Source organism: Oreochromis niloticus, linkage group LG1 (assembly GCF_001858045.2).
Source record: "Oreochromis niloticus isolate F11D_XX linkage group LG1, O_niloticus_UMD_NMBU, whole genome shotgun sequence".
In the NCBI taxonomy this organism is placed as follows: domain Eukaryota; kingdom Metazoa; phylum Chordata; class Actinopteri; order Cichliformes; family Cichlidae; genus Oreochromis; species Oreochromis niloticus.
In genome coordinates this window covers 39694395-39713797 of record NC_031965.2, presented here as the reverse complement: position 1 = coordinate 39713797, position 19403 = coordinate 39694395, and the positions used below count along the sequence as shown (strand labels likewise).

General features: G+C 48.5%; 1 protein-coding gene across 9 annotated transcripts in view; it reads right to left on the bottom strand.

Moving 5' to 3' along the window:
- The window catches only part of znf536 (zinc finger protein 536), a 213568-nt gene that overhangs the window by 133889 nt on the left and 60276 nt on the right, over positions 1 to 19403 (bottom strand). The gene's annotated exons all lie outside the window — the stretch shown is intronic.

Sequence of the window (19403 nt, the reverse complement as noted above, 5' to 3'; positions counted from 1 at the left end):
GGCTGCCTAACACACACATACACACACACACACACACACACACACACATGCCCTGGAGATACAATCGTGCTCTGCCTCCCCCATCTTTGAAGAAACATGCCTTATCATTATGGCCTTGGCAGAGACACCAGCACCAGTGTCTTTTGTTCCTCAAGCTGCCCATGCCACCCAAACACACACACACACACCCTCCTCTCACTTTTCATTTCTCTACATCTGTTTTTCCCCCAAATTTACTTGAATAAGAGCAAACGCCGGCTCTGGAACGCCTCCTATAAATCCGAGGAGCGTTACGAAGACGGGGTTTAGGGGTCTGAGTTAAAATAACTGGCTGTCTAATCATCTGCACAACAATATTTGCTGTGAGGCATTCTAAATAGATTATCGCTAGTCCATCTGTGTCATCATTGATTTATAAGGCATTAAGCTGCTCGGGGAAGAGATAGGGCCTCGCCTTCTCTGCCGTTAAAGGCGCTTCTTGTTGAAATCAGGGGCATGGCAACGGAACAACCGTGGCACCCGTCTAACCTCCCCTTTAATCGTGAGGCGAGAGGAAGTGAAAATAGGACGGGCGTATCTGTGTTTTTTCTTTTTTCTCCAAAAAGGGAAGTATGAATCCAAATTTTCAGCATCTCTTTTTGTTTGGCGATACAAAGAGACGGGAGGAGGGGAGGAAGTACAGGGGGAAAAGAGAGAGAAACAAACACACACACACACACACACACACACAGAAAGAAAAAAAAACAAGGGACATCATTAACATATGAATGCTATATGCAAATGGTAGGGAGAGAGCAGATGTTGTTGCATTTAATTGACCTATATGTGAATTGTATCCAAACCTTTCAGTGTGTTTCTGGGCTCGCCGAGTACAGTTTTACTGGCTTTGGAGCACTCTGCAGACGAGCTGCGATTTTATCAGCGTTTAAACATCAAGAGGATGACGACTGAACAGAAACCAAGGAAAACAACTTCTTCTTCTGCTGTGTGTTTTGTGTCCCTAACAGGTGGGTGAGGGCAGAGACTGACTCCATTTAAAGGGGCTCTGCAGATATCAGGGATTCGTTTCGAGACCACTTTAACCCTCTCATGGCCGAGTAGCCTCAGCTCAATAAAAGTCTGACCGACACACAACAAAAACTATTTGATGTGATTCAAAAATCATATCATGCTGAGTGACGGGTCATCACAGAGCTCCGACCTGAGAAGGAAGATGGGTCAAATCTAAAAATGTGTTTTTGATCAGGTGGTAAAATTAAAGACGCAAAGACGGCACCGTTTCAGCCACAGAGCCTCTCGTTTCTTTATTGTTTATTCTTAAAGCTTTTCACAGGAAAATGTTTCTGTTCACCAACAAGCACACTGTTCTTCATCGCCATCATCTTCATCACTCACTTTGTGCATTTTCAGCTGCAAATATCAATCTGACCCCCCCCCAACACACACACGGTTATAGACTAAATAGACTAAAGCAGGCAGCAGTAGATAAAAGAGCTAAAACAGTGTAAATCTGACGCTGGAGCTTTATGGCTGTGGGAAGCAGACCCTCTATTGACTTTCCTCCACTGAGAGCCATAAAAACATTAATCATATTTTCCAGGAGTGGACTTACAGATGCGTGCACACACGTTTACTGAAAGCTGCCTTTTTATGCTTCGTACTGTTAGGAGATGTTCCCGGGCTCAGACCTGCTGTTTGGGTTTGTTGCATCATGCACAGCTTCGTTACTGTAATATTACAAATGCTGTATGCAGAATTATACACAGTGTAAATATCCAGTATGGCTGCTGCTGAACACACCACTGTGAGGCTCGTCTTTCTAAACTCTGCCTCGGAGCAGCTACATGATAGAATATATATATGATGATATTATACGCAGTGATACTTCCCTCCCACTGCGCTGGTGTCACATTTAATACCCACCAGCTTTTAAACCCAAACCTCTAAAGACTGGAAGGCTTTGGGAAACGTGACAGAGGGCATCGGTTCACGGTGGATTCAGTTATTTAGATAAACAATTAAATAAGAGAAATCTTTTTTTTTCCACTATTGAAATTTGTTTCTTCTTTTACAACATTCCCACAGAAAAGAGACATTTTCCATGAATTGAGGGAAACTTTGTGTTTTATAACTGCACCACAATGTTTTCTGTAATTTTACACTTTTATTTCTTGCAGTTTAAATCAAAGATGCTTTTTTTACTGCAGCAGCTATCACGAGCTGCACTTCTTCCTCTTATGTTCAGATATGATTCAGATTAAACGTGTAGTTAAACCTCGTTGCACTGGCAGGGGGGGCTTTCACCGGTCCGGCCCACCTAAGACCAAAGTGAGCCGTATGTGGCCCACGATGTCTCAGATCAATCCTGTCCCCGCAGGACGCTCAGGCTGGCTTCCTGTCTGCAGCAATGAAGGCCATCAAACAGGTCGGCCACGCTGCTATTCGTGGTGAGAAGTTTCACTGGTTACTAGCACGTTTGGCTGCGCTGGCTGCAGATGTGAGCTCACTAAAAGCTCTGAACAGCTGAGTGAAAGAAATGACCAAGAAGCCCGTTCTGCCCTGTGACGGGGTTCGGACCACCGAGGCCTCTGCCTGCCTGAATTATCAGCAGAGGCTCAGCGGTATCCAGTGACAAGCCGGCATTTAACCTGCCAAGGCCCGCGGAGAAAGCCGACACATGTTCAGCCTCTCGGAGCTGCTCAAACTCGATTTCCTGCTGCAGGTGGAAACTCGAGCAGAGCGAGGAGGTGAGGGAGAGTTACGCCTTCCACATGGAGATGTCTGCATGGGCGAGCCATGAAAAACACACATGCTATTTTCATCTGCGGCCTCCACCTTTCTTTTATTTTTCTATTTCCCTCCTCCTGCCTCCCTTTCTTCTCCTTTTGCACCAGCAGCCCCTCCCACTCTCCGGGCACACACACAAATTCTTTGGAATGTCATTAAATTGTATTAAATAGCCTTTTGTCCAGGGGCAAGGACCACCCGATATATGATAATACATTAAGGCCCCAGTGCAGCAGCCACTGAGCCGAGACCATCTTAGGAACATGCACGCTGTGTGTGTGCGCGCGTGTGTGTGCGTGCCATGCTAAAGAGCGGACGGCAGCGTGTGGAGGAGAAAAAAGGTGGAGCAGGGAGGATGGAGGGAGAGAAGGAGGTGGCGTGGCTGGCTGCCTGCGCATGTGGCTCTCTAACAACTGTGACACATACTAATAGAAACATACCTAATAAATTACAAGCTTTCAGAGGCTGGCAAGCTGACATTTTCTCTGTGCGCGGGACAATTTCATATCTGCGGCGCAAAGTCGAGAGCCCGCTGGACCAAATTGCATCACACAGAGATGCCAGAGGATTAGCATAAAAATTAACACTTAAATTTCAGCTTATTGTCAAGCCGACTCCTGCACCGGCTGCCTCACAACAATCAATTCCTCTTAGAAATCTGATTAGATTCCATGACGCTTATTATCCCAGTCATGTCTGCATGCCCCACTTACTACACCGCTGGCATAGCAGAGCACGGCTGCCACCAGTGCCCGCACCATTTGTTTAAATGGAATTAATTAGAGAATAAATCTAAAGGTGTGGCATTTCTTTGACGTGCGATGCTTCATTCTCTGTCTGCTCGCCCATTTCACGTCTTCAGTCGGTCCGCCCAAACTCCTCCAGTTCCTCGCCACGGCGGATGGTCAAACAGGAAGTGCAAGCGGTTATTGTTCACAGTTTCCCTCCCTTTCTAAAGAAGAATGAGCTCAGAATGGACGTATTTACATTACAATCTTGCTGATTTGCCTTATTTATAAATGCCACCGTGGTTTTCTCATCATTTCCACCCCCCCAATCCACTCCACTCCAAATGAACTTCACATTTTTTTAATGTTTACAGCAGCGGAGGAAAAAAAATTAAAAAAATTCTCATCTCATGAAGCTGTCGCAATGAAATATTTGTCAATATCCCTTTCTGTTGAAGCACATTGCACAAGTATGCACTAAAAGCAGCGCGCACATTGGGTGGCTTTGCAAAGACTCTTGATTGTTTAGACAAATGGCATTTCATCGCATCCAGATGTCTTTAAGCTGTGCTCAACCGCCATCGCTGCTCTCCGAGGCGCAGGCTGGATGTATACAAACATCTCCTCATAACTGCATTCCTCATCTGGGCCTGCGAGCGTCACGGCCTCGTCACCGGGCGCAGCTAGCATTTCATATTTCTGGTTTTTAAGGCTGTCTTCACTCAGGCCAGAGACGGAGGGGAGCGGGGTGCGCCCCGGCCGGGTCGGGCCTTGTAACACGACGGCGCTACAAAGGGCCCCGAATAAAGACGCCCACAGGGCTGAGAGAGGGAGCGAGGGGAGAGGGAGAAGGAACAAATCGTCTGATGTTCTAAGTGGATAACAACAGCTCCTGCTATGCAGCGGCGGAGGCGCAGAATAATTTAAACCAGCTCCCCGGCCGCGCCCCCCCCCCTCCTGGCACCGCTCTATTCTTATGTTAACACGGCTAAAGCGGAGTGGGCCACCCAGCAGCACGGAGCAGAAACTTAAGTCCACACTTGAGGAAAAATAATCCATCTCGCCGGCTCTCTGCGAGCACTGAAACTTCCACACAGAGCCGCAGTGCTCCGGACGGGAAGGCCCGAGCACGCCCGTGCATTGAGAGCGTATTGCTTTCCAGGGCTGGAAGAATAATAAACGCGCCGCTTAACTCGGCTGTTTTGCCTCTCGGTTAATGCCAGGCGGTGGCGGCGGGGAGCGAGCTGGGGGGGTTCGTAAGTCTGTAAATGCAGAATAAACATGCTCTCTTTGTTGATCGTGGAGCTGCGTTGTGCTTTTTCTTCCTCGTCTTTGTCTGACGAGCTCGCTCCCTCCTCGAGCCGCCGTCGTGTTTGGTCTCCAAACAGCACATGTGAGGTGCACACCTCGCTGATATTTTATAGGTTCAAATCCCCGGGAATGGGAGGGGAGGGGGGGCTCATATTTTATACCGGCGGTTTATTTTAACGGGGGCTTGTAATTAACGCAGCATGTCCTCTATCTCCCAGTCATCTATGCCAAGGCCTTTATTTAAACAACTTTATTGTGAAATGTTTGCGTTCTCAGCGTTCGGCCGGGGCCCACACACAGAATATTATTTCATACTTCAAGGAGAGGGTAGGGGCTGGCGGAGGGGGGCTTGGAAGAGTTTACGCTCTGAGCAGTTATTGTTTTTGATTACAGTGAGACTCTTTTTAAAAAGGATCGGGCTCAGGGACCGAAGATGTGAGAAGCTGAGGGAGAACCTGTTTACAGAAGGAGTGTGCGAACCTGAAGCTGTGCTCGGGCCAAATGTACAATCTCAGCATGATTTATGGGAGTAAGATCAGAGTATTTATGTCCCGACGAGAGCACTTGTTTAATGCCACTGCTCGGGGGCTTCTTCCTGGAGAGCCTGTTTGTGTTCTTGCGGGGTTTAATGGAATTTGATGGGGAGATCGAGTGTTTACATTTGGCCAAAGTGACCCAGAGTTAGCACATCTACACATTTCTTACAGATCAGACCAGGAGATGGCGAGACCCGCGTGCGTCAGCATCTTAGGCCGTACAGAAAAAACGGCCGTCATCACCGTGACGTCACCGCATTGGTTAACTGGTGGCTCTCTTCCACTGGGTGTCTTTTGTCCCAGGGAGGCCTCGCTGCAGGAACGAGGAGCCCGAACGCCTTCGTTCCCCTCCAGACGCCCGGGGTGGAGCCGCGCGCTCATCCACACCTTTAAAAACACGCCTCTTAAGTCTAAATTCAGCCCTCCGTTCTTTGGAAACGTGGGTTTTGGCCGCGCGGCTCGAGTCCGCGCTTACCTTCTCGTGCACGTTTTATTTAAAGTGTTGCTCTTAAAAAAAACAAACCATAAAAGTGCATTAAGGCCCGTTCGGGTTCCATAATGGGTTTTAAAGTGAGAATGAAACCCATGTGATAACATACATTAAACACACAACAGTCTGGCTGAGCGTTAAAATATTTCTGATTCAATTCTTTGACCTTCATAAAACACTCACAGCAGATATTCTATTCATATCATCTAATAATAGAGCATCCATGCTTATAATACAATATCGTGCAGGCCTTGCAGTGCCAGTGCATTAGCATGCCTGCTGGCCAGCAGATCAGATGGATCACAGATTGCCTTGGGGATGCTAAGTTTAGTGTCTTCTGCTTTTAGCACAGCGAGGAGATTGACAGGAAAAACCTGCGAGAGAGAACGTTTCACGACAAAGGTGGCGAGCGGGGAAAGCTGCTCGGCTGCTGCCTGCTGAGCCGCCGACAAACACTCGGGCAAGTGGATTTCAAGAGAGAGTCGGAGAAACTGATGCTGTGGGCACCGCTGCGTGCAAAGACTTTGCGGCGTGCTCCACGAACACACGTGTGCACGCACACACTTGAGGACTGAAGGCTGAGAGACCCACTTCACTCGTCACGTCTTAACACAAACGCTTTTATTTCATCAGGTCAACGTGTGCTGCAACCAAAATATTTAAAATAAAGTGCATGTATGCAAACTGAGATGTAGTTTCTTTTTTCATTTTCACTCCAGTTTTTTTAAATCAGACTTTTCTGGTGGTAGTTTCCTGCTTCGGGCTCGGAGCGGTCGGTTTCTCGGTCACAGACTGCAGAGGTTACTCATGACTGTGTCATGACTTTGCTTATTTAGTATAAACGAGAAGAAAGATGAAGATGAAGAATGATCTGAACGGCCAGTACTGAGAACCTGTATCCTGCTGTCACGTGGAAAATATGTGCAGCTAAAGTGCTTCAGTTTCTTTTTCATGATGCTGATCTTCCTACCCCACCTCCTCCTTCCCTCCCCCACACAGAGAAGAGAGCCTATAAGGGGATAAAGTGAGATGTAGACACTTCTTTAGCCCGGCGGAGGCCAAACAGATCGAAGGCGGCGAGCACCTGGCTGCTGGCTAAGAACCTCTGTCCTCTGCCTCCTTTTCCTTACCACCTTTCCTTCTCCTGCTCACTTACACTCGTCGTCTTTGTTTCATTTCAAACGCGTGCCTTTTTTGACCAAATCAAGCACACGTCTGGCTGCGTGTGGATAAAAACAACCACAAAAGCTCACATAAATCCAGATTTTCTACCGCTGCGCTCTAAAACAAACAGCACAGAAGCAAAAGTGCTGCGCTGCAGGAAAATGATCTGTTTTTTAAAGTCGCGCTGCTTCACCAACTGTTTAAAGGCACATCTTGCACACAAACACGTTCCCGAGAGCTCTCGAGCCCCTCGAGCCGGGGCGGTGGCCGCTTGCCGGAGCTCCATCGATCCTACCTGGATCCGCCAAACTCTCCACCGTGTCATTCAAACCCTTTCAATTTTTAATCACCAGCTCAGAACCTGCACTGTCTAACACACACACAGAGTGGCTGGTACACACAAGTACACACTCTTACCACCCACAGTACTTCAAACACTCTTATCCCTCCACACACACACACACACACACACACACACACACACACACACTCTAAAGACAGATGCATGTAGGCAGGTTTCTGCAGACAATTCAAACACAGAGCCTGTTCTCCCAATGCCAGCTGACAAATAACATTAAATCTATGTGCACACTGAGCCTGTGTGTGTGTGTGTGTGTGTGTGTGTGTGTGTGTGTCACATTAAGCCGTGTGTTATCACCTGGCCCCCGTCTTGTGCCCAGACTGTAGCCAGTTTTGACCTTGAGCGCCGCCATATTCATTACATCATTAAGTTACCTCTTCATTAACTTTTCATTGTTTATGGAGGAGGCTTTGGGAGGCAGGGTGGATGTGGGGTGAGGCAGGATGGATGGAGGGGGGTCTGATCCACAGCTCGGTTATCGGGGCCCTGCTCTTCCCTGACTTTGTGGCTGATTATCGGAGCAGGAAGAATGTGCAGCGCAGACTTCCGGTGATGGAGCCAACAGTAGAACGTGCTGAAATTCCTGCTGCCTCTTTTTATTTATGTATTTTTGCAGCGAACTCAGAAGATGCTGCTTTTCCACATTATCCAGGGCGGCAGAGAAGCCCCAGCCATCTCCTCCAGCTCATCCAGGGGAACCCTGAGACCTTCCCGGCTCACCCAGAGATGTACTCTGTCTCATGTGTCCTGGTTCTGCCTCGGGGTCTCCCCCCAGAGGGACATGCATCCTAGTCAGATGCCCAAACCACTCCAACTGCCTCCTTTCGATGTGGAGGTGCAGCGCCTCGACTCCAAGCCTTTCTGGATGACCGACCTCCTCTCCTGCATTTGAGGGAGAGAGCTCTCTGGCACCTGCGATTAACGCACTGCCGGGATCTGTCGATACGAGGTCATCATGTGTCAGGGTTACTGTAGGCGCAGAACCTTTTAATCCAAACTACCATCTTCAGGAGGCGTTAGTGCTTAAACCTGGTAAGTCATGGTTGAGAACCATGGTGACAGGTAACACACCTGGGGCTCAGCAGGTAGAGCAGGACCTCTACTAATCAGAAGGTTGGTGTTTTGATCCCCGGCTGCTCCAGCCTGCGTGCCAGACACCAAACTCTGGACGTGTTCATCGGAGCGTGAACGTGTGAACGAGACGCGAAGCCCTTTGAGTAGAAAAGCAGTATGTAATGATTGACAGTGAGATCAGATCAGTGTGGCTGATCAGTCTGATACATACGACTGGAGTAAAAACAGGCACTCAGATATGAGCAGTCTCCACAGTGATTGTGTATGATCTCGTACATCATCCATCCTGTATCTGAGCTCTGAGCATATTTGCGAGGGCTGGCCTCATAGCCACCAGGCACTGTTGTGCTTCCACACCACTCGAGCTTTCTGTCATTAGCGATGCATCGCCCCGACAGCACACACAGATTGTGTTTAAAAAAAAAACTGTCCTTGCCAGCCGCCATCTACCATTGCAGGCCAATTATAAATGGCAACTCACTATACAGCACGCTCACACACTCCCCCCTCTCACTTCCTCTGTTTAGCAGTGGTGTCTGGCCAGACTCCACTGCTTCTCTTCAATAACGGGGCTCGATGTCCCCTCGTGTTACAAGCTGCTGAACGCTTGTTAGTTCACACTTTTTCACAGAGAGCTGGGAGGGGGGGCATTTACACCCAGAGCTTTTTCCAGATGTAAAGGAGGTGGGGCTCGGATTTCACCTGAGCCGAGCTTGCGCCGACATTTCAAACGTGAAACTACGATCTAAACGCTGATGGAGTCCCACATTTAAGCATTTACTTAGTGTCACACTCAGTACATGGACACCAGACTGCAGTCATTAAAGGGTCATCTGCACCAAAGAACACACAGCCTTCAAGTCATCTAAAAGGAAAACACGCTCATATTTACTGTATATAAAACCACTGAAACACTTTGGAATTGAAGCGAGCTCTGAAGATCGTCTGCCAATCACTGAGAAAATGAGGGAGGAGGGTTAAAAACTCTCTGCAGACATTTGAACTCAACTTTAAAGAGAGTGAGTTCTGCACAACAGGTGGATTAGTGAAAAAAACAGGAAGCACGCTTCACTCGGCGAGTCCGCAAGCTCTTCCTCCTGCAGCCTAAAAACATGGAGCCACCTTCAGAAGAAACGGCAACGCCACTGCTCTTCAGTCACAAATCTACAGTAGATCCTCGCCGTGTTCCTCTAGCAAGCTGACCACCCCCTCCCCGGCAAACGACCCGCGGATGAAGTCGTTATTATGATCGGTAAACCGAAGAACCTCGGCACCTAATGAGGTCGCAGGTGTCGTCACCTTTAAACGAGCTGGCGCATCACACTAGGCTTTCACATTCACGACTGTTTTAACCCAAACAATAAAACTGGAGCCCACTCTCTGAGCACGGTTTCATTATTTTCATTTTGTTTTTCGTCCTTTTTAAAACACAGTGATGTTTTTGTGGACATTTATATCATGTTTAGTAAAAAATGTGTGAAAAGTTGATTTTGTTCCAAATAAAAGCAGCATTCATTCATTGCACATGCATTCATGTTGTTACTGTAACTTTATCGTTCCCTACGAGCCGATGGCTGTAGCACTATTAACACTTCATCTGCTGACATTTGAGGAGAGGTCAGAGGTCATATGCGACATGATATTTCTTTCTATATGTTGAAAACATGCAGGACACGTGTAAGAGTTTCTACGCGACCAATCAGAACCTGCTTGCTGGAGGAAAGAAGCCGGAAGCTGTTCTCCCATTGGCTCATCCCCTCGTCCCTGTCACGCTCTCTCTGTCTCACCTTTGTTCCAATCAAATTACCTGGAAATGGTGTCTTATAACCGGGAACGTACCATCTCATCAGTAACCCTCCAAAGTTATGGACCACAGACACGTGTGACTTGCAACTGAAATTAAATAAACAGCTAAGAAGCGATTAGGAAACTTCCTCTCCGAGCCAGATGTCTGCGGTAAACGGCGGCACAGCACCAGAGCGTGACGCAGAGGAAAACACAAGCCCTTGTTCTCTACTCCACCGGAGCCGCAGGTACGAATCGACTCGAATGCTGTTTTAGGCTCTGACTATTAGAAAAGTGGAAGATTGCATCAGTAATGCGTGCATGCATGCATACCACACACAGTCTCTCTGATGATTTTATCTTGCAGGTCTTGTTTTCCAGCAAAGTGAGCTGCACTTTTCAAAAACCTGTGTGCAAATACAGCAGGTCACTCGCTCTTCTTCTGGTTTATAGAGTCAGCAAATAAGTGGAAACCACAACCGAAAGGACAGATAAGCAAAAAAAAAGTTCCTCTGTTTACTTTCATTTTCCCTCGCCTTTAAATCGTTTTTATCTCCTTCTGTTGTCTTCTACAAGATTACACTTATCTCTTTGTGCGAGACCTGGTTCACTTACAGTCAGGGTTTACGTGATCTGAAACGACAGCTTATCGGCGGCAGCAATCGAACACACGCAAAGCTCTCATAATGATGATGAAAATATTACATCTCTCCATCGAATAGAGGGAAAAATCGTACACTGGGCCAACCTGACCGTAGAAAAGCTGCTCTCGCTAAATTTAGCAGCTCGTTGGAATTAAACCTTTTTAAATGAACTTTGGAAACTTGGAAAAGCGAGTTTAATATTCAAAACAACTCGTTTCAATCATTTTATTCATTCAGGAGAAAGTAAAGTGAAACCCTGTGAAGCACTGATCTCTGATCGTGGTTACAGTCTGAGGCTCTGTTTCTCTTACCGCTCGAAACGTGATATAATAATCGTAATAATCATGATAATGATTTGGAATTCTTTGACGTTCTTATTTGAGTCTCGCATGGAGGCGAACCTGTGTGTTTACAGGTCAGACTCCATCATCTGAACCCTCACCTGTCACACCTGTGACTGGAAGAACTAAACTGTGGACAGAAGCAGCGATATCTCCGAGTCAGCTCAGACGGTTGGAGTGGGCGGTCAGGGCGTGAGCAGCCCAGAGGAGACATCCTCCATCTTATCTGGCCCGAGAACACCTCAGCATCCTCTCCAGGAGGAACATCTGGAACACCCCGGTTCTGTCAGCAACATCAAATCTAAAGTTCTGCTTTAAAGACACAGCGGTCCCAACAAGAACCGATTGAGTTCAGGACTCTTCGTAAACGCTAAATGAAGCATCACCTGAAAGTCGTGCACAGAGCTGTTCACGGAGGTGCTTCAGCAGAGATCTGAGCTGCGTCTGTCTGACAGCTAACATCCAACCTGTTCTCTTCTCCGTCACAGAGCCTGTCGTGTCTGCCTCAAAGCACTACTGTCAAGCTGACGCGTGATTAAAACACTTTAACCTCCTTCCTCGTGTAGCCTCATGGCTGTCTCCGCACAGTTCATGTTGAACATGTTTGGGCTGTTGGGCTGTTGGGACTCCCTCTTTATTCTCCGCTCTGCAGGTTCGTGTGAGAGTGAAAGTCAGAGAGGCGATTGGTCAATGGTCATTTTGCCTGTGATCAACAATCTGATCCAGAACAACGATGAATCTTTTTGGTTGTTTTTCAGGTTTTGGGTAAAAAGCAAAGTTTTTGATTTACCAGTCGATCCACACCTCCACCCTCAGCTCTGGGTACTGACCGAAAGAACGAGGTCGCAGATACAAGCGGCATAAATGAGTTTCCCTCGAGACAGGGCGAGGAGGGGGCTCAGAGTCGAGACGCTGCTGCTCCACATCAAAAGGAGGCGGTTGGGATGGTTCAGGTACATCCTACCAGGAGGAAGCCCTGTTGATATCTCTTGGCTGATGGACGGACAGACGGACGGACGGTTAGCGTTGGCGTGACAGAGGCGGATGTTGGGTTGGCGTGAGACGGAGGGAGATGATCCCCTGTGGCGACACATGAAGTGAGCATCCGAAAGAAGAAGACGTTCTTCCCAGAGTCAGGAGACAAAAGCAGCTGTTTTTGGGGCTGTCGCTGCGCCCATCGCTGACTACGACCGACACCTCACCGGGTTCACGAAGTGCTGGCGTGCGCAGGTGGGCGGGCCCAGTGATAGGATGAAAAACTGCATCATTAGGTCAATAATCTCATTTTCTAACAGTTGCTTTGGAGTGAGATTGTCCTCCACCGGAAGCCGAACAGAAACGTGAGCGCTTCTTGGCGTTGCTGTTGTCATACTGCACACGCTGCAGTCTGTATTTGCTGCATGCTGATGTGTGTAATGCGTGTGTTTGTGTGTCTTGTAAACCAGATTTTGATCTGAGTGAGACTTCCTGGGGAAACAAAGGTAAACTGAACTAAAGGAAATAAATAAAGCACTCTGGACGTGACCGCGAGCTCCAAACGGGAGTCTGGCCGAACGCTTCAAAACTGACGGCCGAAACCGTCACATGACCGAGCGTGCTCTGTGTACTCTGCTGCGGTTTTCTAGTTTGGCGTGACGCACAGCAGGACGCTAAGCGACTGCACGAGCGTGAGCAGCTCTGCGCATTTCCAAAGACGCGGTCGGCCGTTACTGCTGGAAATACGAGCCGTGTGTAAAAAGCAGAGGTGAGGGCTTGGATCAATAGCGCTCGAGCTAATGCTGCGTACAGCGTGTCGTCATCAGACCACACACAGACCTCGCACGTACCCGCAGCAATCAGCCCTCGCTATCTGACACGGAGGGGAAACGTGCGCGTGTGCACATGTGTGCGCGAGGCAGAGAAAGACCGCCGAGCCCCAGGGATAGCGTGTCACATAAGCTCCGTCACAAGGCTGCTTTATTGAGCCTGGCATGGGTCAGACCCCTACTGTCATCTTCAAATATGCCTGCCACCTGCTCACACGACCACGCTCACACATCCGTATCTGTACACGCCACATTCACGCACACACAACTCGGCACACATGGCCCGGGAAGAATTCATCTGCCATTTTCCTGGTAATTGCAACAAAAACACTGAATCTGGACGCGTCACGTTCGTTTCCCAAGACCCCGGAGTGGAGGGCTAATTTCAAACAGCCTCTCGCACTTCTGTCCTTTTTCCTCCGCCCGCCCTTCCTCATCCTCTCATTTCAGGGGGAAAAAAAGGCCGGCTTTCCTTTCGTGCGCCGGCCAGTTCTGCTATTTGCTCAAGAGAGGCAAAATTCTTTATGTGCTTTCAGATTCCACACGTCGACACGAGATACGCGCCCAGGCCGCCGCGCGGGGACCGGGCGACGCGGCGAGACTCACGAGAACACACGAACAAATCAGGCCCGTTCTTCCTTAATAACTTCAGTGCACGTGTAACAAAAGTGGCAACTGGCACACGCTGAACTCTTCATCACCGCAAAATGAGCCCACGTGTGTGCGTCTAGTGTGGACACGCTTTTTTCCTCACAAACACGAGCATGTGTGTGAATCTGTGTGTGTGTGTTCCCTGATGGAGATAAGTCTGAGTGGTTAGGAGGGAACAGATGTCAGCTGGTGTCGGCTGCCAGGAAGATTGAACAAAGCCAATCACGTTCCCTTCCTGTCCAAAACGCATGGCAGAGGGAGACCTGCATCTAACAACAATTTGCAGCATTAACTCTGAGCATGCCACCCCGCCTGCACACACACACACACACACACAGAGCAGCGTCATCCTGTTTGGATTAAATATGTTAAACAACTGGAGGAGACACAAAATACTGCGGGGGAAACGAACAAAATGGCGTCTGTAATATGATCTGCCCTCGCTGCTACAGTAGCTCAATCATTCATAAGCCTGTACAGCGAGAGGGCTGCACAATCACACAGCCTCTACCTGGTTCTCTTCCCGGCCAATCAGCCTCTAGGTCGGGAATGCCGTGAAGCGTACAGGGATACGAGCGCATCAGAGAAAAGGGTGTCGCGTTATCAGGACGAGTGTTTCACGCAGGGGGATAAAAGTGCAAAAGCTAATTTGGGAGAGAGAAACACAGAGATCCTAATTCTTGAGAGGAGGGAGTGAGTCATGCAGAAAAGCATATTTAGTGTGTATCATAAACAATAGGAGAGCAGAGAGGCACTAAGAAACCCACACAGGCACAGAAACAGACAAAGCCTGTAAAAATATCTAAACTGCCCCGTAAATAAAGACACATGTCGGAGACGTCTGCCGCACCACGAGAGGCCCGAGAAACAGGCGCAGAGATGCGGGCTGCTCGGCGCTGACGTGGATCGCGGCGGCACGCCGAGACTTGTTTGGACTCACAAAGTCCAAAAGGCGACTCAAAAGTCCCGACTGCAGCCTCTCTGCAGAAACCACAATAAAAAAACCACACACACACACACACACACACACACTCAGAGACGTGTGTGTGTGTGTGTGTGGTAGTCACCAGAACATCTTAGCCTTGACTGACAGATCTTTAGAGGTTGTCTGTTACAAATCTGTTGACCTTTGACCTCCCTCCAGAGTTGTAAAAACCACTCTCGTCTCCCTTAAGACTCTAAACAGCCTGCCCGTGTGTGTGTGTGTTTGTATTTGTGTGTGTGCACGGCTTGTTTGTGTGTGTGTGTGTGTGTGTGTGTGTGTGTGTGTGTGTGTGTGTGTGTGGTGTAACCCTGAGGTTAAAGAGCAATCTGCAGCCAATTAAGCGCTTCACTAGGAGGGCCCTGCTTCCATGAATGAGAGGAATGCTGCACGAGCTTAAAGAGAGGGACTTGACTGAGTGCTCTGAAAGCAGTGTGTGTGTGTGTGTGTGTGTGTGTGGTTTACAGTGCAGGTCTCTGTGCTGGTAACAATTAAGTGTCAGGGTGCTAATGTGAGGGTTTAAAAGTTCACCTCAGCCTGAAGCCCGAAACCTCCAAAGAGCAGCCAACATTTACTACAGTACACATGTACTAGTACACACGTATCAGTACACAGTACACATATAGTAGTTTACTGTACACATACAGTAGTATGTAAAGTAAACGTGACGTTTCCTTTAAGTAAAATAGAATTCCCCTTCCTGTGGAACGCTGAGGAATCGGGATTTGCACTCAGTAACGTCAGCATGTATATTTAAAAGATGACGGCAGGATCACTGGGAACGACGTGGATCCAGGAGAACCTCAGGAAGCTGTCGTGGATCATTCAAGGATGTAATTCTACGAGTTTTTTTGTGCCCTGTTAAAAACGTGGAAAATGAGCGAGAGCCTGCTTATTCTCACAAAAAGGGCGAGCTCAGCGGTTTGTTAGCAAAAGTCATAACAACTCAAAATAATTCATCATTTACAAAGCGCTCTGACAGAGGTCCGAAAATTAAATTGTTAAATTATTATTAAATTTGAAAGTCAAACCAAAAAACAACAAAAGAAAACAAAACAAATACAATTTTAATTAAAAAGTAAACAAAAAAAACATCCTGCTAACTAATAAAGGAATAGATAATGGAAACGTTACTTGCACTCGAAAACCATCAGACTGAAGTGAGTTTATAAAAACGTGTTTCCAGGAAGTTTCTGATTCTGTGATATCACCTTGGCGACGAGAGGGTCCTGAGACAAACAGGAAGCCAGTGGAGGGGCAACTTCTGCTGCACGTGCTGAACGGCTGATGAGACGAGAGCGTCTGAAATATTTGGAAGGACTCAAATAATTTGAGTCTGAGCTCCGACTGTAACAGGAGGCGGCATCAGCGTGACACATGGACAAGTGGGTGTGGCTAAAGGAGGAAGAGACGCCAGAACTATAAACTGTCAGCGTTCAGAGGCGGATGGACAACATTAGCAAACAGGCGCTCCTAACTATGGACGACCTCACTGAGCACGCTCGGAGACGTGCAGCGGGAAAGAGACAGGGCGCTGAGGATGGAGCAGCGGAGGCAGGAGGGACGGTCCCGTCCCGCTCTCCTTCACCTGCGCCTCCACCCAGCAGCCCCGACCATCCATCAGAGGCTGAGCAGAGGATCAGGGGCCAGAGTAATGAGCCGTGAGCCCCTTACACGTGTTGATGCGCTGCTAAATAAGATCCATTTACCCAGACTACCACCCTGCACCCCTCCCCTGATTCCCACACCCCCACCTGAAAGTCAGCCTCCACCTCTCGTTTCACCTCCAGAGCAGCTTTGCATGAATCGCTGTTCAGAATAATCCTGCTTTACCCGATCCTCTGTCTGAAACGAGCTGCTGTAGCTCCTCTGCCTTAAGACGGTGTACTTCTGATTGGCTGCCCCTCACAGACAGACTGCAGTGCTGTATTTTATTTAGATCTGTTTTTACTCTATTCATATTCAGCATCTACTGATTATTTTTTATTGTACTTTGCTTTAGTTATTTTCCTTTCCTTATGCTGTGCTGTCAGCTGTTTCGTTGTAGAGTGTGTTTAATGTTCAACATGTTCATAACAAGCTGAAAAACCTTGTGAAGCCTCGTTTCTGGTTCTCGACGTCCAAGAGAGACGCCGGCGGCACGTCTGTGGGGCTTTTAATCAGAAAAGCCCGATCAGAAACACACCGAGTGTAATCTGAACCTGGGGCTGCTTTCACACACCTAAAACAGCGTGCACACGAGGAACGGCCTCGTTAGGAAACCCGTTTACCTGTCAGCACATCTGTCACAAAGAAATGTAACACTGCCAGAGTCAGTCTGAGGGGCGGGGCTTCTATCCCCTCTCTGTGACATCATCCAGGTCCAAAGAGAGAAAAGACTGTGATAAACTGAGTGTTTGTAGCAGCCTCACTGCACACACACACACACAAACGTCCACCGCTGCAGCAGCAGACACATGACAGGAAATCAGAGAAGAAGAACATTAAGGTCCTTTAAACACACCTCCTGTCACACAAACGGCTGTGTGTGTGTGTGTGTGTGTGTGTGTGTGTGCGCGTGCGCCTGTGGGCTGGGAGGACAGTGTACTGATCCAGTTACTCAGACAGACAGAAGCAATTGTTCTCCAGTTACAGAGTTTTCTCTGAGACTTGAGGGCATCACTGTCGAGTGTCGAGGCCATCAGGGAAGTCTCGCTTTAGACGATTACACTCGATCTGCTCGAGTGTGTGTGTGTGTGTGTGTGTGTGTGTGTGATGACAGGAGCCCACAGTGTGACCTCCACAGCCCTATATGAGCTCCAGCGAGGGTTACTTATTTCCTAAATGAGGGTTTTTAGCTCTCTGAGGCGCCGATTAAAATGGCCGCTCTTTCAACCTATCTGCACTTGAAAGCGGAAAAGCATCGTGAGAGCCGAGCATGCTCAGACAGCACGCGGGAGCAGAGAGACGGGGACGGAAACGCAGGGTAAGACAAAGAGCTGGAGGAAGGCAGGAAAGGGGACAGATTAGTGAACGAGGCTTTGGCGGCGCTGCCGGGGTGACAGAGAACGCCACTAATAATGAGATGTCTATTTTACCCACCAGCTCTCTGTCTCTCTCGCTGCTACGCCTGTTTTCCTCCGGCCCCCATTATCAGTGCACTTGAACCCGGGGATAACAATGAGTTCACAGAGATTGAGAAGTGCAGAGGCCTTAATTGTATGTATTTAGTCACGCAAACAGAGGCAATGGCCTGAGAACGCCTAGTTAGCCAATGACATCATTTAGCCACACAGCCACTTTAGCTCAATGGGGCTGCTGCGGCGTACGGCGCTCTGCCGCTTCATCGCTCGGCTCCTCTTTCAGCACGGACACGTTGGGGAAAATCTCTCTTTGTGCACATTTCACCTGGAATAACGTCCCGTTATTCAGTGTAAATGGAGAGAATAAAAGCACGCATTTGTGTTATTACTGCTGTTTGATCGTCTCCTGGTTCCCTGTGATTTGTGCCGTTTACGCGCCATTCGTGTTCCTCGGCTTCCTTTGTCATATGTGTCCTCATGGACGAGCAGGACGCACTGATCCTCCGGGACCATAAAGTTCACTTGATCATTCTTTCTCGTCTCTACTGTACGCCTCTTTTTTCATTCATCGCGCTGGTTTTAAAAACATGTCAGCTGTCCAAGAAAATCCTCTGAACAGGCCGCTCCATGAAATTCATTTCGTATAAATGACACACAGCGACTGGAACGAGGGGATGTTTAACAATCCTGGCCGACTAAATAAGCAAAATTATTTCTTTAATAATCAAAACTGTTGATCAATGTTCTGCCAGCGAACTGCACAGAATCAGATTGTCTTTAAGATTTTTAATTTGTCTTTCAGGCAGCATTTCCACGTCTGCGTGTCCACAGCACCGAGTGGAAGTGACCTCCTGCTCTGAGTGTGTGTGTATTTGTTTGCATGCATACTTTTGTCAATCAATAGCGGTTGCTGGCAGTCACAAAGATGATGATGGCACCGACATGTTAGTGTGCCTGACTTGTTCGGCACAAAGAAGCGTGTGTGTGTGTGCGTGTGTGTGTGTGTCAGTGTGTCTGCATGCATGTGTGTGTGTGTGTGGAATGGAGGGGTGCTTCTCAAGCAGGGATGTCAGCACTTGAAAAATCAATCACCATCTGGGCTCATTTCATACAAAGGACGGAGGGAGGGGAGGAAAACTCACAAGCACACACACACAGACACACACACTCATACTTTGTGCATCTTTCATTTCATGCAAAGACAACAGAGGGCAAAACTGTGCGGCGGCTCCGCGCCCCTCTTGTCTCCTGCCTTTCTGATTTAAGTGAACACTTAACTCCTCGCCCGGACCCCGCTGCTATAAAAGCAGGTGCAATTTTCTCCTCGGGCCCGCACCTCCGCCTCGCCATTTTCAAATCAGAGGTTGCAGCGGCTGAAGCGATCGTGCGATGGAGGGAGGAAGGCTGGAGCGGGGAAAGGAGCGGCCACACCGGGGCACTCCCCGAGCCATTAGGGCAGCGCTGTGTGAACGCTGCGCATCAGGGCCGGCGTGCAAGGTCACCCAAAGCAAACAGGGATAAGAGGAAAGAAAAGCAAAGCCTGGTCTGCCCGAGCTGCGCCGCAGGTCAATGGGTTTGCCTCGCATTCACCAAAGTGCGGCCGTCGTCCACCACGCTTTCAGAGACGTTTTCATCCTCGCGCTTTTTTGTGCAAAAAGTGAACGTTTTACACAAACGCGGCG